Raw genomic sequence first — 22127 nt, 5'->3', positions numbered from 1 at the left:
TCCATGAAAAGCATAGAGGCAGGCACACAATGAGTTCTCAGAAAAGATTTGATAGTAATGGTAGTGATCATCGTAGCAACAGCAGTGTTCTTATAACTGGAGCAGGAACAGTAGCAACAGTATTTCTTAGTGGAAGTCCTTCATCTTAGGATTCTGGCCTGATGATTCACTCTGCTTGAGTTATTCCATGGGTGGGAAAGGTGATATAACGCTGGTGGTGACAGTGATAATGATGCTGGTAGGAATAGTGACGATGATGAAGAGGATGGTGTTGATGATGGAGATGAGATTCTATTAGTTAGGGTTCTCCAGGATACAGAACCATCACACACGCATATGAATATATAAATATTATGAAATTGACTACAAGAATTGGCTCACAGGACCATGGGAATTGGCAAGTCCAAATTCTGTAGGGCAGGCCACAAGTTGGGAACACTGATGAAGGTTTTGGTGAATTCTCCAGGAGAAGGTGGCTGGCTCAAGTGGAGAAATAAATTCTTTTTTTAAAAAGATTAATTAATTAATTTATTTCCTCTCCTTCCTTTCCTCCAGCTGTTTTTGCTGTCTGTGTTGTCTTCTCATTTTCTCTCCTCTAGGATTTGATCCTGGGGACCTCTGATGTGGAGAGAGGTTCCCTGTCAATTGTGCCACCTCAGTTCCTGGTCTCGGCAGCACTTCACCTTGACTCTCCCCTTCATCTCTCTTTTGTTGCATCATCATCTTGCTGTGTGACTCACTTGTGCGGGCGCCGGCTCACCACGTGGGCACTCACGCAGGCACTGGCTCACCACGTGGGTGTGTTTTCTCTTCTTTTTCACCAGGAGGCCCCAGGGATTGAACCCAGGTCTTTCCATATGGCAGGGGAAGCTCTATCACTTGAGCCACATCCGCTTCCCAAGAAATCCTTCTTGATAGCTGAAATCATTAGTTCTCCCTTTAAGGCCTTCAACTGATTGGATGAGACCTCTCTTCTTTATTCATTACAGTTGTAATCAGCCATAGATGCACATAGATGCAATCAACTGACTAATGATTCTCCCCTCCCTGAGATGGCTCCCCCATCTATCTGCTAGTTGTCTGCTCAGTGTCTGCTTGTTGTTTGCTCATTGTATCTGTTCATTGTCTGCTTATTGTGCCTGCTCATTGTATGCTTGTCTACTTTAGGAGGCACCAGCAACCAAACTCAGGACCTCCCCTGTGGGAGGCAGGTGCCCAACTGCTTGAGCCACATCCGCTCCCCCTGACTAATGATTTAAAATATCCTCACAATAACAATCAGGTCAGTGCTTGCTTGACCAAACAACCGGACACAACATACCCTAGCCAAACCGACACCTGAACTTAACCATCTCAGAGATGGAAATGGGGGTGGAGGTGACAGTCGTGGCCTTGGTGGTGTTAACAGTGACACTGATGGCAGTGGCGGCGGTGGTGATGATGATGGTGGCGGTGATGATTCTCTTGGGGTTGTGGCTGGACAGCCCACTCCACTGTGGGGATTTCCTGGATGGAAATGGTGATGGCGATGCTGGCGGTGAAGATGAGCCTGATGATAGCGATGACAGTGGCGGAAGCGGTGCTGCTGCTGCTGAGGGTGGTGACGGTGGTGGTGCCGGCTGCAGTGGAGACGCTGGGCATGGTGGCGGCGTTGGTCTGACGCTGGTGGTGGTGAGGGTGGCAGTGCTGCTCCTGCTGAGGCTCTTCCTGTCTTAGGTGCCGGGAGCCCAGCTGAGTCAGCAGTGCTGAAACCCTCCTGCCTCCCGTGTCTGCTGCGCGCCCGCCTCAGCACTGGACTGCTACTTTGGGGCCTAATACAGCTTCTTCAGCTCCCATCATCGCTCTCCCATTCCAGCAGGAAGGGGGGCAGGAAAAGGGCATCTCCTGCCCTCTGGAGGGCATAACCTGAATTTTGAAATGGAACTGAGACAGAACCTTCTTTTAAATATTGCTCTCGAGCAGACAACGCGAAGGGGGGGTGGGGGGAGTTGGGGGGTGAAGGGGAGAGAGACAAATAATATCTTAAAAAAAAAAGATTTATTTAAGAAAAAACCAAATAAATAAATAAATATTGCTCTCGGGAAGCAGACTTGGCCCAGTGGTTAGGGCGTCCACCTACCACATGGGAGGTCCGCGGTTCAAACACCGGGCCTCCTTGACCCGTGTGGAGCTGGCCCATGCGCAGTGCTGATGCGCGCAAGGAGTGCCCTGCCACGCAGGGGTGTCCCCCGCGTAGGGGAGCCCCACGGGCAAGGAGCGCGCCCCATAAGGAGAGCCGCCCAGCGCTAAAGAAAGTGCAGCCTGCCCAGGAATGGTGTCCCACACATGGAGAGCTGACACAACAAGATGACGCAACAAAAAGAAACACAGATTCCCGTGCTGCTGACAACAAGAGAAGTGGACAAAGAAGAACACACAGCGAATGGACACAGAGAGCAGACAACTTGGGGGGGCAGGGGAAGGGGAGAGAAATAAATTTAAAAAAAAAATTGCTCTCCTGGATAAAGTTTATGATAGGGTCCAGTGCCCCTCTATATAAAGGTCTACCAGCAAGTTCCTCTCAGATCCAGAAGAAAGTGGTCTCTCCTGGTGAGCGGTGAGGCTTTCTTCCAGGAGGGGCAGCAAAATGCCTGGACTTCAGACAGGCCGCCTGCTTCCGGAACTGGCGATGGTGGCCCCGGCTGGATCTGGCACTGATGCCACGTCCTGGGGTCCTGATAAGGAATACAGGAGCTTCTCGCAGAACGATAGGGAGAGTCCCTCTGCTTCTTAGCACATGTTCCCGTGGACCGACTTCAACATTTAATCTATTGTTTGGGATGATGGATAAGACAATGGGATAAGGAGTCCTAAAGACACATTTTCTAATTTTGGTTTTAGCACTCACTGTTTTACAGACAGAGACAATTCTCTGATTCTCACTTTTCTTTTTAGTTTTACTTATGATGAAATTTAGAACACACACGAGTGTATATGAAAAAGTGTATTGGGAAACGGACTTGGCCCAGTGGTTAGGGCGTCCGTCTACCACATGGGAGGTCCACAGTTCAAACCCCGGGCCTCCCTAACCCGTGTGGAGCTGGCCATGCGCAGTGCTGATGCACGCAAGGAGTGCCCTGCCACGCAGGGGTGTCCCCATGTAAGGGAGCCCCACGCGCAAGGATTGTGCCCCGTAAGGAGAGCTGCCCAGCGTGAAAGAAAGTGCAGCCTGCCCAGGAATGGCGCCGCCCACACTTCCCGTGCAGCTGACGACAACAGAAGCGGGCAAAGAAACAAGACGCAGCAAATAGACACAGAGAACAGACAACCGGGGGAAGGGGGGGGTTAAATAAATAAATAAATAAATCTTTAAAAAAAAAGAAAAAGAAAAAGTGTATGTCCACTTTATTGGCAAAGTTAGAGACAAGTTCCTGTGCACCCTTAGCCCAAGCCGAGCATTAGGACCTTGGGCCAGCAACTCACCTCATTTCTGAACTGGGATTGATTATAATAAACCTACCTAACCTGTAGGCTTCTTTTAAACATCAAATAAATTATGACATATGAAAGGCTTAGCATTGTGCCCAGGACATGAGAAGTATTCTTGAATATTGGCTATCATTATGTCTGGATCTTTAATTTTATGTATACAGGCATTCCTCACATACACACAAAAAAATCTACCCACACCTAAAGTATTGGCTGGCAAATTATGCTGTGAGGGACACAATATAAATTTTTTACTTTAAGTAGGAAAAACAATGCCTTCCTAACCCATCTGGAAATCCCAACCAATTTCCTCAAATATCATGTAAACAAATATAACAAAACACCAAGGATTATGCATAATATAAAGCATCTAAAACACCAATTGTCTCACCATTATTAGCCATTAGGGATATGGAAATCAAAATCACAATGAGATACCATTCCACACCCACAAAAACAGCTATTATTTTTTTAAAAATGAAAAAACAGAAAATAACAATTATTGGAGTAGATGTGGAAAATTTGGAACCCTAGTGCACTGTTGGTGGGAATGTAAATTGGTGCAGCCAATGTGGAAACAACATGGCAGTTCCTTGAAAAGTTAAATATAAAGTTACCATAGGACCTGGCAATTCCATTTTTAGGTATACACCCAAAGCAAATGAAAACAGGGTCTCCAGCAGATACTTGTACACCAGCGTTCCCAGCAGTGTTACTCAAGATAGCCGACAGGTGGGGACAGCACAAGCATGCATCAGCTAATGAACGGAAAAACAAAAGGTGGTACACAACACACAAAGGAATGTCATTTGGCCGTAAGAAAGAATGAAGTTCTGAGACATGCTGCAACGTGCAAGCACCTTGAAAACATTAGGCTCAGTGAAATAAGCCAAACATATAAGGACAAATATGTGATAACAGTTATAAGAGAAGTCTAGAAATATAAATCTTCAGAGACAGAAGTTAGATTAAAGGTTATCAGGAGATAGAAGAGGGTAGAAGGGGAAGTATATGCTTGGTGGATCTGGAGTGCCTATAAATAACATTAAGTAAAAAATTAAAACATCAATTGCCTAATTATTGCATGCTTCATGGACTCATTAGCTGGTTCATTTGTCCGCTGTGCACATGCAGTGTTGACGAGGTGCTCAGTGGTTCCTCGGCAAATGGTGGTTGTCTGTCCACCATTCAACCCATTTCTCTAGATTTTCCAAAAACACCACGTGATGCACGGGAAGTGGGATGATGCTTTCCAGAGCCAGCAACGCTTTTATAGTCGTTCTTTATTTTCTCACACACTAAGCAGGCTTCAGCCACAGGACCTTTGCACATGTGTCTCCTTTGCCTGGGATGTTCTTCCTCCAGACATCTACAGGGCCTCGCTCCCCCATTTCATTCAGGTTTTGGCTCACAAGCCACCTCCTCAGACAGGCAGGCTTCCCTGGTCACCTTTTATACAAAACAGGTTCCTTCTTCCCAGCTCTGTGGAAATTCTATATTTCTTACCCCACTTCAGTATTTTCCAGTCCACCTACCATAATATATTTATATATATATACATATGCATATATGCAAATATATGTCTGCCTGTGTCTATATAATTTGGTTATAGCCTGTCTCCTCCACTGGAAAGTAAGCCCCAAGAGCACAGGGATGCTTCCTGCTGTGTCCTCAGGTGTGTACTGCCTCAGTGGATGGACTATTGTCCAGGCACCCCTGCAGCCAGCCTGCAGGCCAGTGGCTTCGGCTCCTCCGCCAGGCACTCCCAGGGCAGGCTAGAGCGCTGGGAGGAAACAGGCTCTTCCAAGAGCTTCTGCGTGTTGCTGGTAGGTGGAAGCAGCCTTACTGGCTGCTGGCTCACAGCAATATTTTTTTCAGCTTAAATAACCAGAGTCCACTCTCCACGCTCATAACTAGTACCATAGTTCATAGTATTATTAAAATTGCCATCATTAAATGAATAGTCATCCAACTCTGCAGGCCAGACAGCCAGCTAGCCGAGCTTTGTCAATCCCACACCTAGAGTTTCTTTGTCGAGCTGGGTGAGGCGTCAGCACTTGGAACCCGCTGCAGAAACCTAACTCCCCGTCTGCTGTCGCTTGGCGCTGGGGCCTGGCTCCACGCTGCCTGGCTGCTGTCTCTGTCCTGAGGGCCTGGACTGATCTGAGGTCATGAGGGGGTGGGGACTCCAGGCTTTCCTTGTTGCTCCCTGTCTCACTCCCAGGGTTTCTTAGTTGGCCGCACTGCATGTTATGGACACCAGGGGGCGATAAACGCTTATTTTGGAAAGAATGGAGCCAAAAGATTTTCTTGCCCCCTACGCATAATCTGTTAGTGAAAGAAATGACCTGGAAACAATGAACTAGTCCATCTTAGAGCCCTAAAGTAGCAGATAGCCTGTGGGTGCATGGCTCACAGTTTGCAGGTCACATGGCCTGCCCAAGGTCACATGGCCAGAAAGTGAGCAGAGCAGGAACCTGAGCCTAAAGCGTCTCTCCTCTCGAAGAGGAGGGCAGTGTGAACACTGCAGCTTTCATAGGGAGGGCTGCTGCGAAAAGGGAAGAAAGAAAAGGATGTGGTGTCTCTGTCTTCCCACAGAGGCCTGAGTGACACCGCCGCAGCTCAGAATACTCTTGTGTGAACATCATTCAGCCAGTATCTATTTTTTAAATGTACTTCTTAATTTTTTTAAAAAGATACTTAGATTACATAAATGTTACATAAAAAATATAGGCGATTCCCATATGCCCTGCTCCCTCCCTCTCCCACGTTTTCCCACATTAGCAACATCCTTCAGGGAAGCAGACTTGGCCCAGTGGTTAGGGCATCCACCTACCACATGGGAGGTCTGCGGTTCAAACCCTGGGCCTCCTTGACCTGTGTGGAGCTGGCCCGTGTGCAGTGCTGATGCGCGCAAGGATTGCCATGCCACACAGGGGTGTCTCCCGCATAGGGGAGTCCCATGCGCAAGGAGTGCGCCCCGTAAGGAGAGCTGCCCAGCGCAAAAAAAAGTGCAGCCTGCCCAGGAATGGTGCCGCGCACACGGAGAGCTGACACAACAAGATGACGCAACAAAAAGAAACACAGATTCCTGTGCCGCTGACAACAACAGAAGCGGACAAAGAAGACGGAGCAAATAGACATAAAGAACAGACAACTGGGGCAGGAGGGGGGAAGGGGAGAGAAATAAATAAAAATAAATATTTGAAAAAACAACAACAACGACATCCTTCATTAGTGTGGTAACTGTGTTACAATTGATGAACACATTTTGGAGCATTGCCACTAAGTGTGGATTACAGTTTATACTATAGTTTACACTCTTCACTGCACAATTTTGTAAGTCATAGTGAAATATACAATGGCCTGTACGTGTCATTGCAATGTCATTTAGGACAATTCTAATGTCCCCAAAATGTCTCCATATTACACCTGTTTTTTTGTCTCCCTCCCCTCAGAACCTCTGGTGGCCACCGCCTCCACATCAATGATACAAGTTCTTCCATTGCTAGAATCACAGTATGTCTATAGTAGAATACCAGTAAGTCTACTCTAGTTCTTTGTTCATTCTCCAATCCTGAGGATTCTGCGATGGTGATGCCCACTCCACATCTAATTGAGAGGGGACTTAGCTCCCATAGGGCAGATGGATGGGACTATCTTGCTTGCAGCTGCAGACTCTCTTGGTTCCTTGGGGTGGTCGTTGTCCATTCTCACCTCTTTGTTATACGTCCTGGGTGAGTCCAATGAACTGGAGAGTAGGTGTTCAGCCAGTATCTACTGAGCTCAAGATGGCAAACTCCTTGTATCCAGGAACCAGGCAGCCTCACAGAAATGAAGGATGCAGGCTGGGTGAGGCAATAGGGAGTGGTGGTGACTGTGATCGGCTGGATAGTGTATGTAGCAACTGCAGGAGGGGGATGTCTGCAACTCAGTTGTCCTGTTGGAATGCAGTCAGGGTTTTCAGATTTTCCTATTTTTTCAACAGAAAGTATGAACATAAATGTTAGTGTGGCTATTCCTGATTTTTTATTTTTTTTCAGCTTAACACTCTGAGCCTTGGCGGTCTCAATCACACATGAGTATGAAGGCTGTCTCCACCACTGGCTTATTGGGCCACAGGAGTGCTGTTGTTTTTTAACGTCAGGACTGATTCAGGGAAGCATCTCACACTGGTTTTGCTCAGCTCCGCCTGATGGCAGTTGTGTGCCCCCTCTCTGTTCCCCATGTATGCGGTAACTCACCATCCGGGGGCTCATGTTTATCTGGAGACACCGAAGACACTCATGTTTATCTTAGGAGACACTGCCTAAGGGAGCCTTCTCTGTCTTCTGCTTTTCTGCTCCGCAACTCCTCCCTGTGGGTATGGAGGCCGTGGAGGTGGTCTCCAAGAGGTTAGACTGGTGTTCAGAGAGAAGATGATGCGAACTTTTCTTTTTCTTTATTTATACTTCTGTATACATTGAACAGTTTTAATAATTATTTTAATTTCATCTTTTAAAGTCCGTTTTTTGTATCTGAGTTATATTATGCAACGTGGCTAGTAAAATAGTGCATAGGTATCAATTAGAAATAAACTAACATATGTTGGGTGTGGGCTCATGACTGGGGTGCCCCTATCCCATCACAGGGTTGAGGTGATGGCTGAAAGGGAAAAGGAGAGGTTTAACAAGGAGTTGTGGAGGTGGGAGGAGGCATTTTTGAATAGTTTCCACCAGGTGCCAAAATTACAGAGAAGAGCTTTGTGATATGCAAAGCACTACACAAATGCTAGTTATGGAACTAGTTAAAAGCACTTAAAGTCATTTTTTAAAAAATGCCTGGCCTACGGCTAGAGCTTATTTAATAAACGATGGCTGCTATTATTATTGTCGTTGCTGTTGTACCATTGCAGTGCACAATGTGCATTGACTTATGGGCCTTCCCCACTGCGCTGAGAGCCCCCTGAGACCGGGGCTGAGCGGGCTTGAGTCCTGAGCCCTCAGAGGTGGCCGGTGCCAGGGCGGGACCAGACCAGGGGCTTACCTGATGTGGGGTAAGCGGTGGAGACAGGACCGTTCAATGTCTGTGGGAACTTGGGCCTGGGCGTCAGCTACTATGGGCCTAAGGTTCAGATCCCGGTGATGTTCCCTTCAGAGAAGACAGGAAAGGTCGGTGGCCCTGCTGCGCCCATTCAAACGCAGGAATTGCTGGACTTAGGAAAAGAGGTTGAGAAACTGCTCTGACCCACCTCCCCAGACCGACAGGAAGCAGGAAGACTGAGCTGTGCAGAGCTCGGGGCGAGCGTTCTTTCTGCAGCCCAACAGTGACAAGGTCCGTTCAGGAGCCCGAGGGAAGCCTTTGACCCAGCGTGGGCCGATAGGGGCGACCGTGCCGGTCAGTGCTGGGTGCTCAGAATCAGAAATTTGGGTACCGGGATCCTTCTGCCCACCTTGGGACCTTCGCCCGGGGCTTAGTTTCTGCACCTGAAAATTGAGTTGGCTGAAACTGTCGCTTCTCTTTGCTCCACCACTTATTAGCTGTGTGACTTTGGGCAAGCAACTCTCACTGCCTCCGTTTCCTAGAGGGCTGTCATGAGGATGAAATGAGCGCTATGTAAGTTCTTTTTTTTCAGAAAGGAATGAATTTAATCCCTCAGCTGGGCATGAAATGAATTGTACAATAAGAAAATTGTATTCTGTCCCCAGTGGGAGGCCTCCAGGTCTTTTTTTTTTTTTTTTCTTTTCCTTGAAGATTTGTCTCTTTTATTATTATTATTTATGATTTTTTTAAAGATACATAAATCACACAAAATTTATTACAATAAAAAATATAAGAGGTTTCCATACACCCCACTCCCCACCCCCACTCCTCCTACATTGACAACTTCTTTCATTAGTGTGGTACATTTTTTTTTCTTAAAGATTTAGTTTATTTATTTTTCTCCCCTTCTCCCCTCCCCACCCCAGTTGTCTGTTCTCTGTGTCTGCGTGTTCTTCTTTTTGTCCGCTTCTGTTGTTGTCAGCGGCACGGGAATCTGGGTTTCTTTTTGCTGCGTCATTTTGTTGTGTCAGCTCTCCGTGTGTGCAGCGCCATTCCTGGGCAGGCTGAACTTTCTTTCACGCTGGGCAGCTCTCCTTAAGGGGCGCACTCCTTGCACATGGGGCTCCCCTATGCGGGGACACCCTGCGTGGCACAGCACTCCTTGCATGCATCAGCACTGTGCATGAGCCAGCTGCACACGGGTCAAGGAGGCCCGGGGTTTGAACCGCGGACCTCCCATGTGGTAGACAGACGCCCTAACCACTGGGCCAAGTCCGCTTCCCATAGTGTGGTATATTCATTGCATTTGATGAGTACATTTTGGAGCACTGCTACACAGCATGGATTATAGTTTATGTTGTAGCTTACCCAGGTCAGCTAACAGGGAGGTGAGGATGGTCAACCATCACACCAGGGAACTGAGAGAGTCTACAGCTGCAAGCAGAATTCTATCCACCAGCCATGTGGGATCTAAGCCCCCTCTCGATTAAGAGGTGGAGTGGACATCGCCATCCCAGGGTCCTCAGGATGGAGGAATAAAATATGAATTAGAGTGGACTTACTGGTATTCTACTATAGAACTATTGTGACTCTAGCAATAGAAGACATTATATCATTGATGTGGAAACAATGGCCATGGGAGTTGCTGAAGGCAGGGAAAGAGGAAAAAGAGGAGTGATATGGGGGCATTTTCGGGACTTGGCATTGTCCTGAATGACATTGCAGGGACAGATGCAGGACATTGTCTATCCTGCCATAACCCCCTGAATGGACTGGGGGAGAGTGTGAACTACAATATAAACTATAATCCGTGCTGTGTAACTATGTAAGTTTATCACACTGAGGAAAAGTGCAGGTTGAGGGGAGGGAGGTGCTGGCTCTGTTCTGAAGTCTCCCTGAAGAAGGAAGATCCTAAAGTACCCAGGCACTCAAGACTGCCTGCCTGCCTGCTGCTGGACTAATTCATTTGTACACAAATAGTTGCGTGAGAAAAATGACTCTCAGCTCCCATGAGGGGAAATTCTGTTCCAGTCATTCTGAGGTCCCGCTTGGGGCAGATTGTATTTTCCAAAGATGGCTGTGGCAGTATCCCCTCGTGCTCTATCTCAACCTCTTCTAGAACTCTGCCACTCCCCATCAAAAGAGGCAGACGATGTCCCCTCCGCTTGAACCAGGGGCCGGGGTGACTGCCTTGAGCATACAGAGGCACTGATGCTCTAAGGCCTCTAAGGCTAGGCCATAAAAATGCCCTGCACTTCTCCCTTGCTCTCTGTTGGTTTTTGAAACCCAACCACTTTGCTTCGAGGAAGCCAAGCAGCCTGGGGAGGGGCCTATATGGAGAGGAGCAGAAGCCCCCAGTGGCTAAGCTCAGCTGACAGTGAGCACCAACTTGCTAGCCTTGTGAGGGCGCCATCTTGGAAATGGATCCTCCAACCCCCAAATGAATGGCCCAGCAGACACTACAAACAGCAGAGATGAGTTTTCCACCTGAGCCCACCCCAAACTACAGATGCACGGGTTAACTAAATGGGTGGAGTGGTTAGTTGCACAACCCAGAGTTGTACAAAGACCTTGGGGTCTTACCTAGGCCCAGCCAACGGAGATGCCGTCTGGTCAGCAATCACCAACAAGACCCTGACACCCTGTTTTTGCCCATAAGCAATCCCAGGTCTGCTGGTCCACTGCTGCTGTGTCACCTGTGGGGTGGTGGGATCTTTTGAAAGTCTGGGAACCCCGTGGCCGTGCCCTTCGCAGGTCCTGCCATACCACCATCTCCCCACCTCCAAGTTGGCTATTTAAGACCTTTTCCAAGGTTTTCTAGAGCAGTTCTTCTCACCCCTTTTCTCATCTCCAAATCTCCTGCCTTCACCTCTGGAATGGACTGAAGAATCTCACAGAAGATGGAAGGTGTCTTTCACCAGAGGCATCTCTGCTCTCTGCCTGGTGAGATGCCCAAGGTTAGGCATGACAAAAGCTGGCTCCTGCTTGAAGAGAGAGGGAAGAGGAAAATGCTGGGAGAACCAATCCAATTTGATATTTCAGTAGATGAGCCAGTCACACATCCACTCAGCAACTGTGCATGGATCTCCCAGGATGTGCCCGGCCTGTGCTAGGTGATGGGAAGAGAAGGCCAGCCCAACAGCAGTGCTACCCACAGGCCTAAGCAAGGGGGACATCAGCCCTGGGCCCTTTGTCCATCAGGAGCCCACTCCCCACCCTCCTCCCAAATCGTGCTTCGGGCACCTAAGAACCTGGAATTCTTTGGCTAAATCGTCTGAGTCCAGTTTTAGGGCTTACACAAGCTGCCTCCCCAGAGCCATCCTCCTGAGAGTGCACCCCACCCTGGTGTATGCACCCCTCGAGAGGCGGCTGTAGGCAGGGTGTGTGGGCAGAGTTTGGGCCGGTGTGCTGGGTGTTGACCTGCCTGACCCTAGGTGTTTGTGACTGAGGACTGAGCGGGTTAGGAGGAGATGTGTGGGTGGGCTGAGGGCTGCGTCAGAGACTGACTCAGACCCCTGCCATGTTCCTGCCTAGAACTCCAAGGAGTCCACGAATTCTGTCTTCGAACATTACAAAGAATATCTGTCAAGGTCAGAGGATAAACATTTTATTTTAACCACCTTGGTAAGTATTTAGACGTAAGTTACGTGGACCTTGGCTTGTGCTCTTGCCTTTTCACATGTTAGGGTAGATCTGTGGAACAGGACCAGACTCCAGGCTCCAAACTCCTGCAGGAAGACCCCTGTCCGTGGGCGTGTGACAGTCTGAAGCTGTGTGTACCCCAGAAAGACATGTCCTTAGGTCCAATCCTTGCCGGTGGGTGTGAAGCCATGGTATGTAGGACCTTGAGAAGAGGCTACTTCAGCTAAGGTGCCGCCCCCTCGATCAGGACCGGTCTTAATCCTGTCACTGGAGGCCGCAACAAGTGGAATGAAATTCAGGCACAGAGGAAGCCAGAGGGAGCAGCCAGAAACTGGATATCCACAGGACCTGGAAGAGAAGGGAGTGGCCAGGAGATACTGCCATGTGCCTTGCTATGTGACAAACCAAGGGTTGTCAGCCGCAGAATGCCACTGCCTTTGGGAAAAACGCATCACCTTGATGATGCCTTCATTTGGACTTTTTCCCGTCTCAAACAGTGAGTGATTAAATTCCCATTGTTTAACCCAATCCATTTTGAGCAGCCCTGGAAACTAAAACAGGGCTGCAGAGGATGGTGGGGGAGCATGGTAGGGATTCCAGATGCTACCTGCAGATGGCCGTCCATGTTGTCACAGCTGCCTCCACCTCTAATCCAGAGTGGCAGAGACAGGAAAGAGGGTGGCAGATGGGACTAAGGGGAGGGATTGTCTTTCTTGGGGGGAGGGGTAGCTGTTGAGCTCCAGTTGTTGTGCCAGCTGCCAGACACCCCCGCCTGGGGGGCGGGTAGAGCAGGATGGGAGGAGGGTATTGTTAGGCCCATTTTGCAAGGCTTGGGTAGGCTGGGGCGCTGGAACCCAGCCCAGGACAGTGGAGCACAGTGGTTCTCAAAGTGTGATTCCTGGAATCAGTAGTATCAGCAGCATCTGGGGACTTGTTAGGATCTTGGCCTCTTGCAGGAAGGACAGTGGGGTGGGGCCTGCTGAACTTACAGGATCCCTAGCCTGGCTCCCCCAACTTGGTGCAGAGATAGTGTGAAGACGACTTTACTGGAAAGAGAACATCTATTGAGCATGCAGAGCACCCAGGCATTTCACCAGCATTATCGCCTGTAATCCTTCAGGACCACTCTCAAGATTGGGGTTATTATTATTTCCCTTCCAAGGGTTCATCCCAGACAGGTTAAGCACCTTGTGCTGGGCCACAAAGCTTCCAGGAAGTACCTAGGACCGTGCAATTCCCAGACCGCCCAGACTTCTCTGCCAGTATACTAAACGCTGCTTCTCCAACTGGAGCCTGCCTCTGATCCCCCGGGGGCTTTGCTAAAACAGGCTGCCAGGCTCCTGCCCCAGTTTCGGATTCAGCAGGTCAGGGATGGGGCCCCCAAACACACATTCCTAATAAATGCCCAGGTCCCAGGACCGGGCTTTGAGAACCACTGTGTTGGGCTGGGATCCAGCTCCCCACCCTACCTCACCCAGGCACAACAAGCATAATCATATCCTCTCCACAATGGCCTTGCTGCGAGATGCCAATGAGATAATGGGATTAAAGAGCTTTGTCAGCTGCACAGGTCCCTGGTCATCAGCCCGGTAACCTGCCGAAGCTGGTCCCCTGGGGTCCAGGACTGCAAAGCCATGGGAGGCGAAGTGGGAGCATGACAATCTCCTGGAGGTCGTGGGCTGCCCACCTAAATACTGGGTCGCGTCTCAAGAGGGAAAGCCAGCTCCCCAGGGTTCAGGCCAGCAGCCCCTCCCGTCACCCCACCCAGAGACCCAGCCCTCCTCCCTGGCCGCAGGCAGCCTGCTGGGCACTGCCCCAACCGCCCGCTGGCCTGGGCAGCGTCTCCAGGGGCCAGTCCAGGCGAGCCGGGGCAGCACCACGCCTGTGATTCAGGGCCCGGGGCTGCAGCCCGCTCACCACCCAGCGTGAGACGCAGGGCCCGCGACTTCCCTTTACAAGCCTGATTGCTCATGAGTAAAGTGGGCGCCACCTGCCTAGAGTTGTGGGAACTCAAGGGCCAAGACGCTTCACGGCGCTTGGCGTAGAGCCTGGCTCCGGGCGAGGGTTCAAGAAAGGGTGGCTGTTGGTATTCTGAAGAACCGCCCAGGCCCGGGCCGCCTCCGGATAAAGGCCCGGGCTTGGAAAGCAACCGCTCCCACGCCGTTCCCCGGCTGCACCCGGATGCACCCGCCCTGGAATGCCAGCGTGGGGGCTCGGGGCCCCGGGCCGTCCCGCGGGGACTGGGGTGGGTCGGGCGGGAGAGGATTAGGAGGGCGCTGGGGAGAGGCCGAGGCGGGAAAGGGGCGTGCCTGGGGCGGGGCCGCTCCCGGGTAGGGAGCGGGCAGGGGCACGTCGCGGAGAGGACGGCGGAGGGGGCGTGGCCGTGGGCGTGGCCTGCGCGGCTGTGGGCGTGGTTGGCGTGGCTGTGGGCGTGGCCGTGGCTCGGCTGGGCGGGGAGACCTCCGCTCGCCTGTCCTGGGCACGACGAGTGGGGGAGGATGAAGGGGGGCCCAGGCGGGGCGGGGCCGTTAGGCGAGGGGGTGAGAGGGGGCTCGCACCACGCAGCCGGAGACCGCGCTGCGGGGGCCACAGTCGGGGGCTTGGAGACAGGGCCAGGAGCGGGCCTCCTCGTCCGCGTGACCTGGAGGCGGGGCTGGCCGGGATTGACTGGGGCGGCGGTAGCGGGGCGGGGCTCGCCGCGGGCCCCGGCGGCCACAGGGGTAGGGACGCCCGGGGGAGGGCCCGGGGGCGGGCCCGGGGCGGGGCCCAGGGGGCGGGGCGGGGCCCGGTGCGTTCCCCGACGGCGGCCGCTGGGAGCAAGGCGGTGGAGCGCCCGAGCCCAGCGCTGCGCAGTCCGACTCTGGCTGGGACGCGAACTGGCGACGCGGGGCTTGCAGAGCGGAGCCAGACGCATAGGCAGCAGGTGAGAAGGGAGCAGGGGGAGGCCGCCCGGGCAACCGGAAGCAGAGTTAGTTTTTGTTCCTGCCTCCCAGAGCTGGCCCGCGCTGCTTTCTCGCAATCAGTGACAGGTCGGGCCCGGAGCAGCTGGTAGGTGAGAAGGAGCGTTGGCCCCCGAGTGCTCATCCCTCGGTTCTCGCGCTCCGCCGTGCACCGGCGGCTTGACCCCGGGCCGTCCCCGGCGGGCTCTGGAACGGGCCCCTGCTTTTTCCAGTAAACGGTGGTTGAACCAGGTGAGCCCCAGGCTCCCGTTGCCCTTTCTCACTAACCGCACAAGGTGAGGGCTGGCAGGTGGGACAGGCTGCAGCTCAGCCACAGGTATTCGAGGCAGATGGTGCTGCCCGACAGCTGTTTCTTTCCCTGCAGAACGGGGCGTGAAGCGAATTGCCTTAAAGGTTACCGTAGTTCCTCCATGGGGCTTGGGCCCCCGCGCCCTGGGAAAGTAAAGCCCGAATCGAGGAGGTTTCGGTGCACCGAAAACCCCCCCCCTTCCTTCCCCCCATCTCTGAGAGCTGAGCTGAGTCCGGCCCCCTAAGACTTAAGGTCGGAAACTCTGTGGGACTTTCGGCCACCTTCCGGGGCTTTTCTAGGTGAGCTGGCCTGGCAGGCCTAGGGCGGAAATGGGGGTGAGAAGTGGGAAGGGGGGGCGGACAAGTTCTTATCCTGGTGAGTGGGGAGAACCCTGGCTGATTGCTGGGCCCTGTGGGCTCTTGCCACACGGCCAGGATTAGCTTTGTGCCTGCTCTGTGTGTGTGTGTGTGTGTGTGTGTGTGTGTGTGTGTGTGGAGGGTAGTGTATCATAGCTGGGGGGTCAGACCAGTAGTCAGGGGCTTGGGCTCCCTCTCCCCACCACCCATCAGTTTCCTTATCTGAAAGACTGAATAATGACAGTACCCAACCGTGGCAGCAAGGACTAAATAAAACAATGTGTGCACAGTGCTTAGTTAGCAAGGTGGCACACAGCGAGGAGGTCTCGCTACATGACCGTCTCCCTGATGTGCATGGGCAGGTGATGGGCTGGCTTCCTGCCTGGGATGAGCCCAGTTTTTGGAGGGACAGCCAGAAATTGCCACCTCCCACCAGCATCAATCTGGCTGTTTTGTGTGTGGGGGGGGTTGGTGAGTGTGTCACCTGAACTAAGAGTGGCTGTTTTTTATAATCGTACTTGAGCCTGGTGGGTATTCGACTAAATAAACCACAAATGTTTACAGAGTACCTCCTATATATCAGACTCAGATGGGGGATATAGAAGTGAATTAGCCAGACCTGGCTAATTGCTGTCAGTAAGAGCTTCCCCAGCCCTGCCCCCCTCCCCACCTTCCCCTGCAGGAGAGGTAGCTCACACCCAGGGCTCAGGACCAGAAGGGATTTCGCAGATCTGTACTGCCCTGTGGCTAGAATCCCAACTATTCCTTGGCAGGCCTGTCTCAGGGTAGAGATGTGGGCGTGGGGACAGTGGGGGCACCTGTTGTCCGCCTTGAGCAGGAGGTGCCTGAGGGTGCTGCAAGTCTGATCCCTGTGTCTCCGGCTGAGATGAGCCATCCACTTTAGAACCAGCCAGGCAATACAATGGGGCAGAGTCTAAAGGCTGCACTGAGTAGAGGAGACAGTATGTGGGGTGTGTAGGGTGTGTGTGGGAAGTTCAGAAGAGGCGAGATACTGGAGAAGCCAGGCCAAGGGGTGGGGGTGGGGAATGGGTTCCTAGAGTCAGTGAGACTTGAGTCTGACTTTCAAGTCCTGGCTGAGCTTAGGTCAACTTGGGGATGGTGACTTCCCTCTCTGAACCACTGAGCCACATAAGATTAGAGTTTCGCCTAGTAGGGAGGGAGAGGGCTCAGCAGGTGGCAGAAGACGTTCCTTTCAAGCAGTGCTTATTAAACATCGAATGGAGAGCCGCCTCCTCCGGCTCTGCATGGGGCATGACAAGTGATGACACACTGTCCCCCTGCTCTAAATTGCTTACCACCTGGGAAGGGGCTTAGACAAGGATACCAGTGACTCTGATACAGGGTAAATGACAAAAGGATTGCAGGGATCTGGAAAGCTTCTTGAAGGAGGTAGAATTCCGGATGGGTCTGAAGGACTGGGAAAGTTTCAGCATTCAGAGCAAAGGTGGTATTTTGGGCAGAGGAAAATGCCTGCACAAAAGGAGGGAGTCAAAATGTCCAGGGAATTTTCATGGAACTCCTCGGCTGATCAGTCTGGATGAAGAGTTGGGACTGTGCAGGGCATGGAAAGAGGGATGGTAGGTTGGATCAACTTGTGGAGGGCCTCGAATGCCACGTGAGGTGTGGGAGTTGATTCATCGACATTTGGGAACTATTGAAGGCCTTGGAGCAGGCAGTGACATAATCAGAGGAGCACTTTAGGAAAGTCAGTCTGTCCTAGACGAGCCGGGGTGGAGGATCTAGTGGTCTGTGGAGAAGGAACCAGTGCCTTTGGAGATGGTGTAGGTGGAGGAAGAGGTCTGAGTAGCTTTAGAATGTTTGCCGCTGGGGCTGGAGGAAGAGACACCAGCCTTGGGAATGGAAAAGGCACAGTCAGAGGGGTGGCAGGGGAGTCGGCAGCACATGCCCTGTGCTTCTCCCTATTTCCTCACCCAGCCTCGACCCTGGCACAGAGCAGGGAAGGTGGCTGGACTGGGGTGAGGTGGGGTGGTGCTGGGGAGGGGGAAATGCTGAGAGCAATGGGAAGGGGCCGTCCCAGAAGGCCCATGAAGGGGAGGCACCTGGGGGGTTGGGGGTAGGGGGTCAAGTCGGCCAGCAGTTTGGAATGAGGTGGGAAGAAGGGCCAGCCGGGGCCCAGGGCGGGTCGGGTGAGAGGTTACCCGGGCGCTGCCATCCAGGACGCCGGTTTCCTACACGCAGTGGTGGGGAGGGGGTTTCCCGGTTGTTTCCCGTGGGCGCCTCTGAATTTCCACAGTGCAGGGGCAGCCCCATCTCTTTGAGGCCTCACACTTTGGAGACTCCTGCCCTGGTTTTGGCTTGGCCTTGACGGCTTGTCTCAATCCGTTAGACCCATTTCCTCTGCCCCAGGGGAAGCTCAGAGGGGAGTTCTGATTTAGTTGAGAGGATCAGGTGAGGGTCAAATGGTCAGGAGCTGGCTCTGAGAGGCGGGAAGGACAGGAGCACCCCAGCTGCTTGGCCTGTCAGCCCGGCCCCTCTGTGGGGCAGGGTGGGCAGGGGTGGGGGCTGGTTTAGCTTCAGCAGGGACCGCCCTGTCCACCAGCTCTGGGTCTGAGGAGCCGGGAGAGGAAGCCCGGGGGTCAGCAAGGGCGAGTGGTACGCGTTGCTCCCCTCCTCCCTCAGCCGGCAGAGAGGCCACCAACGCCGGCCCTGGAGCTGGCCTTGGTGACGGGCCCAGTTGTCTCTCTGCTGCCTTGTTCCTGACTCACCCCCGGGGATCCCCCCACGCCGTTGTTTTCCTGTCAGCAGCTGGTTCCCTCTCAGCTGACATCGAGAAGCAGCTGAGGGGAGGAAAGAGCCTGTATTCTGGTTCTTGAGATTAGTTCCCAGCTCGGCTCTTTACTTCTATGTGGCTTTCGACAAGTTCCTTCTCCTTACTGGGCATCCCTTCCCTGCTCTGACCGTGGCCTACTCCTTCACTGGCAGCCTGGGATCCGTCCTTTGTACAGCAGAGCATGCGGGAACACACGCGCTCATCCCAGGCCCTCAGCCGAGCCCACCCCGTCGCTGGCTCCCTGACCCCTGGCACGGGCCTGGCACCTGGCGGGCACTTGGGAAACGATGGCTGGAGGAGACAGTGATGCTCCTGGGGGCTCCCAGCAGGACCCGGCTCAGTGCCAGGCTCTGGGGACTCCTTGGCAGAGGTGCCACCCCTGATTGAGGCCTGCCGTCCCCGTCTTGGAGCCTGGATCCAGGCAGGCGGGAGAAGCCGGGCCAGCCCGGGATTGCCTCAGCTGGGGTCTGGGCATTCCTCACGAGGTCCGGCCTTTCCCCTCCTGAGAGGGGAACAACCCGACTTCCTCCAGCCCCGGCCTGGTGACAGGCTGCTCTGGCCTGTAGTGAACCCTGGCTCGGCCAGAAAAGGAGCCTTCAGTCAGCAGTTATGTCAGAAGGTGCCTGACGAGCCTGGGGCCCGGGAAGGTGCCCTGCACCTCGCTCTCCCCCTCTTCTTCCCCTGCGCTGCTGTGTTGAGGGGTGAGCTGGGGTGAGAGCTGTTCGGAATTCTGGACCTCGGCTCACAGAGCCAACGCCAGGAAGTGGACAGGCCCTGGGTGTTCTGCCCTGAAGCTCCAGGTGGCCGTCTGGGCTGGTTTTCTTACTGTCCAGGGAGCAGTGCTCCAGAAGCCCGTCTGGGGCCCTGCTGGGCCTGGGAGAGTTGGGGCGGGGGGGGGGGGCACTCTGGGCAGGGTCCTGTGTGGCTAAGAGCTGGGACCTGGAATCAAACTGCGTGACGATGGTTCCTGCCTCTGCTCCTTACCCGCTGAGTGTGGCCTTGGGCAGCTGTCTCACCCTCTGCGTATCAGCTTCAGCATCTGTAAAGTGGAGATGATAATAGTACTTGTCTCAAAGGGTTTGTTTGAGAGTTATATTAGTTATGTATGTGAAGCATTTAGGACACTGCCTGGCACGTAGGAGGCTCTACAGAGCTGTCACCTGTTTTTGTTAGTGTTTTTCTTAAGTCTTTGGAGGCACGGAGCTTGGTGAATAGCTTGAGTCTGAGGGCTAGGACAGCTGGGTTCCCGTCCCAGCTTATTTCTGTGGCCTTCTCTGGACTTCAGTTTCCTTATCTGACAAGAGGAGTTAGGATGGGTCCCTTCTAGCTGTGCCTGGACAGCGAAACTCTGTCATCCTGCCTTTGCAGCACACGTCTTACGGGAGGCACACACGGTTCCGCAGCGGACAGCCCAGGGATTTCTTCAGGGGAAGGACTCCTGGCGGATTCTGCTGCACTAAACCCACAGCAGGGGGGCTGTGGGTGGGCCCTGGGGCGGAGGCCTGGTAAACACAGGGGCAGAGCTGCTCCCCACCCTCCCACTGTGCCTGTGCTCCAGAAGGCCAGAAAGTAGATGAATAAATAAAGCTACACATTACAATGGGATTACATAGATCTGATTACAGAAGGCCTTTATTATCTTTTTACTTTTCCCTGTTTGCTGAATTTTTGTCAGTGAGCCTGAAAAAAGAACACACACTAATGCTCTAGAAAACTTGCTATACATACTTAAACAAAAATGTGTTGTTTGAACTTGGGATCCGAGTGAAGTTGTTGTTATAGTTGTCTGGTTGTTAATAAATCATTTTTTCAAGGGGGGTTGGGGAGGGTGGTCTGAAGTAAACCTGATTTGTCCGGCCTCAGGGCCCCCAGGGAGGCGTCTGTGGAGACATGTCTGGTCCACAAGCCTCCGCCTGGGAGAGGGTCCCGCTGTGTCATCAGCTTCTGCATCGTGGACGTACTGAATGCACAGGGTGCTTAGAAAACTCCTTAGCACTCGGGGAGACCAGAGGGCTTTCTTTGTGCTTCAGTTCCTCCTCTGTAGAATAGGGAGACTAATAAAACCACCTCAGCGGGTGGCCGTGAGGGTTAAGTGGACTCAGCGTGCGTTGTTGAGCGTTTAGAGGGAACCCTGCTTCTGAATTTGGAATACAGCGAGAAGGAAAGGTGGCAAAGATGGCACTCAAAGCATGACGTTAGGACCGGGGTGCAGAGGGCCAGCCTCCCGGTAGGAGCAGGTGGTCAGACCAGAGAACAGCCCCGGTGGACGGCTGCCTGCAGGCAGCCAGGCTGTGCCAGACACAGTCCTGCTGAGTGTGCCAGTGTGTCGCCCGGACAAACTGGTCCCAAGAAGCCGCTCTTGGGCGTGAGGACTGCTGGGAAGACGGGGCAGAGGTGTTCCTCCCCGTAGAGGTCCCTCAACAGGAAAACAAGTGTTCCCACCCACCCCCGCCTTACATGCATAAGGAGCTTTGAATAGTGCCCGGTACTCTGTAAGCATTCAGTAAATGTTGATTTGTTGTTGTTGCTAGTAATAATAATAACAATTATTATTACTATACTACAGGTGGAAAATCACTCTCCCACTCACTGTTGTAGTGGCTTGTCAGCATTTCTCTGGGAGGTGGAATATTAAAATGTTGCTCTGGGACCTGATGAGGCGCCATTGTTTATAGAGGAAATAGGAACTCGGTGTGGTGGGCAGTGATTTGTCTGAGGTCGTGCGGCAAGCGCGTGGGTGGCCAGGCCCTGGGTCGTGTAGGTAGCCCACTTGCCTGACCCCTCTCTGAACACAGGGTGAGGGAGGGTGTGTCATCTACTCTGGAACCAGGCAGTTAGGGTCCCTCTGAAAGATGCCTCTCATCCCTTCCTTCCTGCCCCACACCTTCTCGTGTCGTGGCGGGGCAGCCAGCTCCTCTTTTGCCAGGAGACAGCGCCATGGTGGCAGTTCCATGGTCCTCAAACCTCAGGCGTGTCAGAAATCCCCGGGGAGCAAGCAGTAGGTTAGGGACCCCTGGGGCTGGGCTCCCAGCTGGGGCACCCTCCAGACCCTCAGACCCTGAGGTCGCCAGACCTGGGCTAGCTCTACCTCTTGCGCTGGCTGCTCACCTTGGGGCAAGTTCTCGCAACTTCTCAGAACCCGGGGTTCCTTGTCTGTGAAATGGGGAAAGGTAGCAGTACCTTTTTTAATGGGTGCTTGAGGATTAAGTGAGCTAATGTGGGTGAGATGCTTTCTGGTGCACCTGGCACGGAGTGTGCCCTCAGTAAAGGCCGGTGGCTGATAAGGCTGTGGTGGTGAAGGCCCCTCCTGCCCCTCCTCTGGGAACTTGGCAAGGAGCCCTCCTCTCCAAGACTGAGGTCCCTCATCTGGAGGGAAGGAACTTTCCTGGCTGCTTGGGGCTCAGGGAGCTAGGAGGGGCCTTGGGCTTCCCTCTGTGGTCTTGGTCCTCGTGCGGGCCGCCCGAGCCCAGCCTGGAAATGGGTGCTTTTGGCGTAGAGTGGAGGGCGCAGTTGGGGGCTCCTGTCTAGACTCATGGGGTCGTGGGGGTGTGGGCAGCTGTCTGGTTCTTCAAGTCAAC

The 22127-nt window shown here is 53.0% G+C and overlaps 1 protein-coding gene across 1 annotated transcript in view; it reads left to right on the top strand.

Annotated features, from left to right (window-relative positions):
• The first annotated feature begins 14905 nt into the window (after positions 1 to 14905).
• The window catches only part of CD82 (CD82 molecule), a 47490-nt gene continuing 40268 nt past the window's right edge, over positions 14906 to 22127 (top strand). Inside the window, exon 1 of the mRNA XM_058305490.2 lies at positions 14906 to 15055. The gene's annotated coding sequence lies outside the window, so the exon portion shown is untranslated. The remainder of the gene's footprint in view (positions 15056 to 22127) is intronic.

Source organism: Dasypus novemcinctus, chromosome 10, assembly GCF_030445035.2.
Source record: "Dasypus novemcinctus isolate mDasNov1 chromosome 10, mDasNov1.1.hap2, whole genome shotgun sequence".
Taxonomy (NCBI): domain Eukaryota; kingdom Metazoa; phylum Chordata; class Mammalia; order Cingulata; family Dasypodidae; genus Dasypus; species Dasypus novemcinctus.
This window is presented reverse-complemented; position numbering and strand designations above follow the sequence as displayed.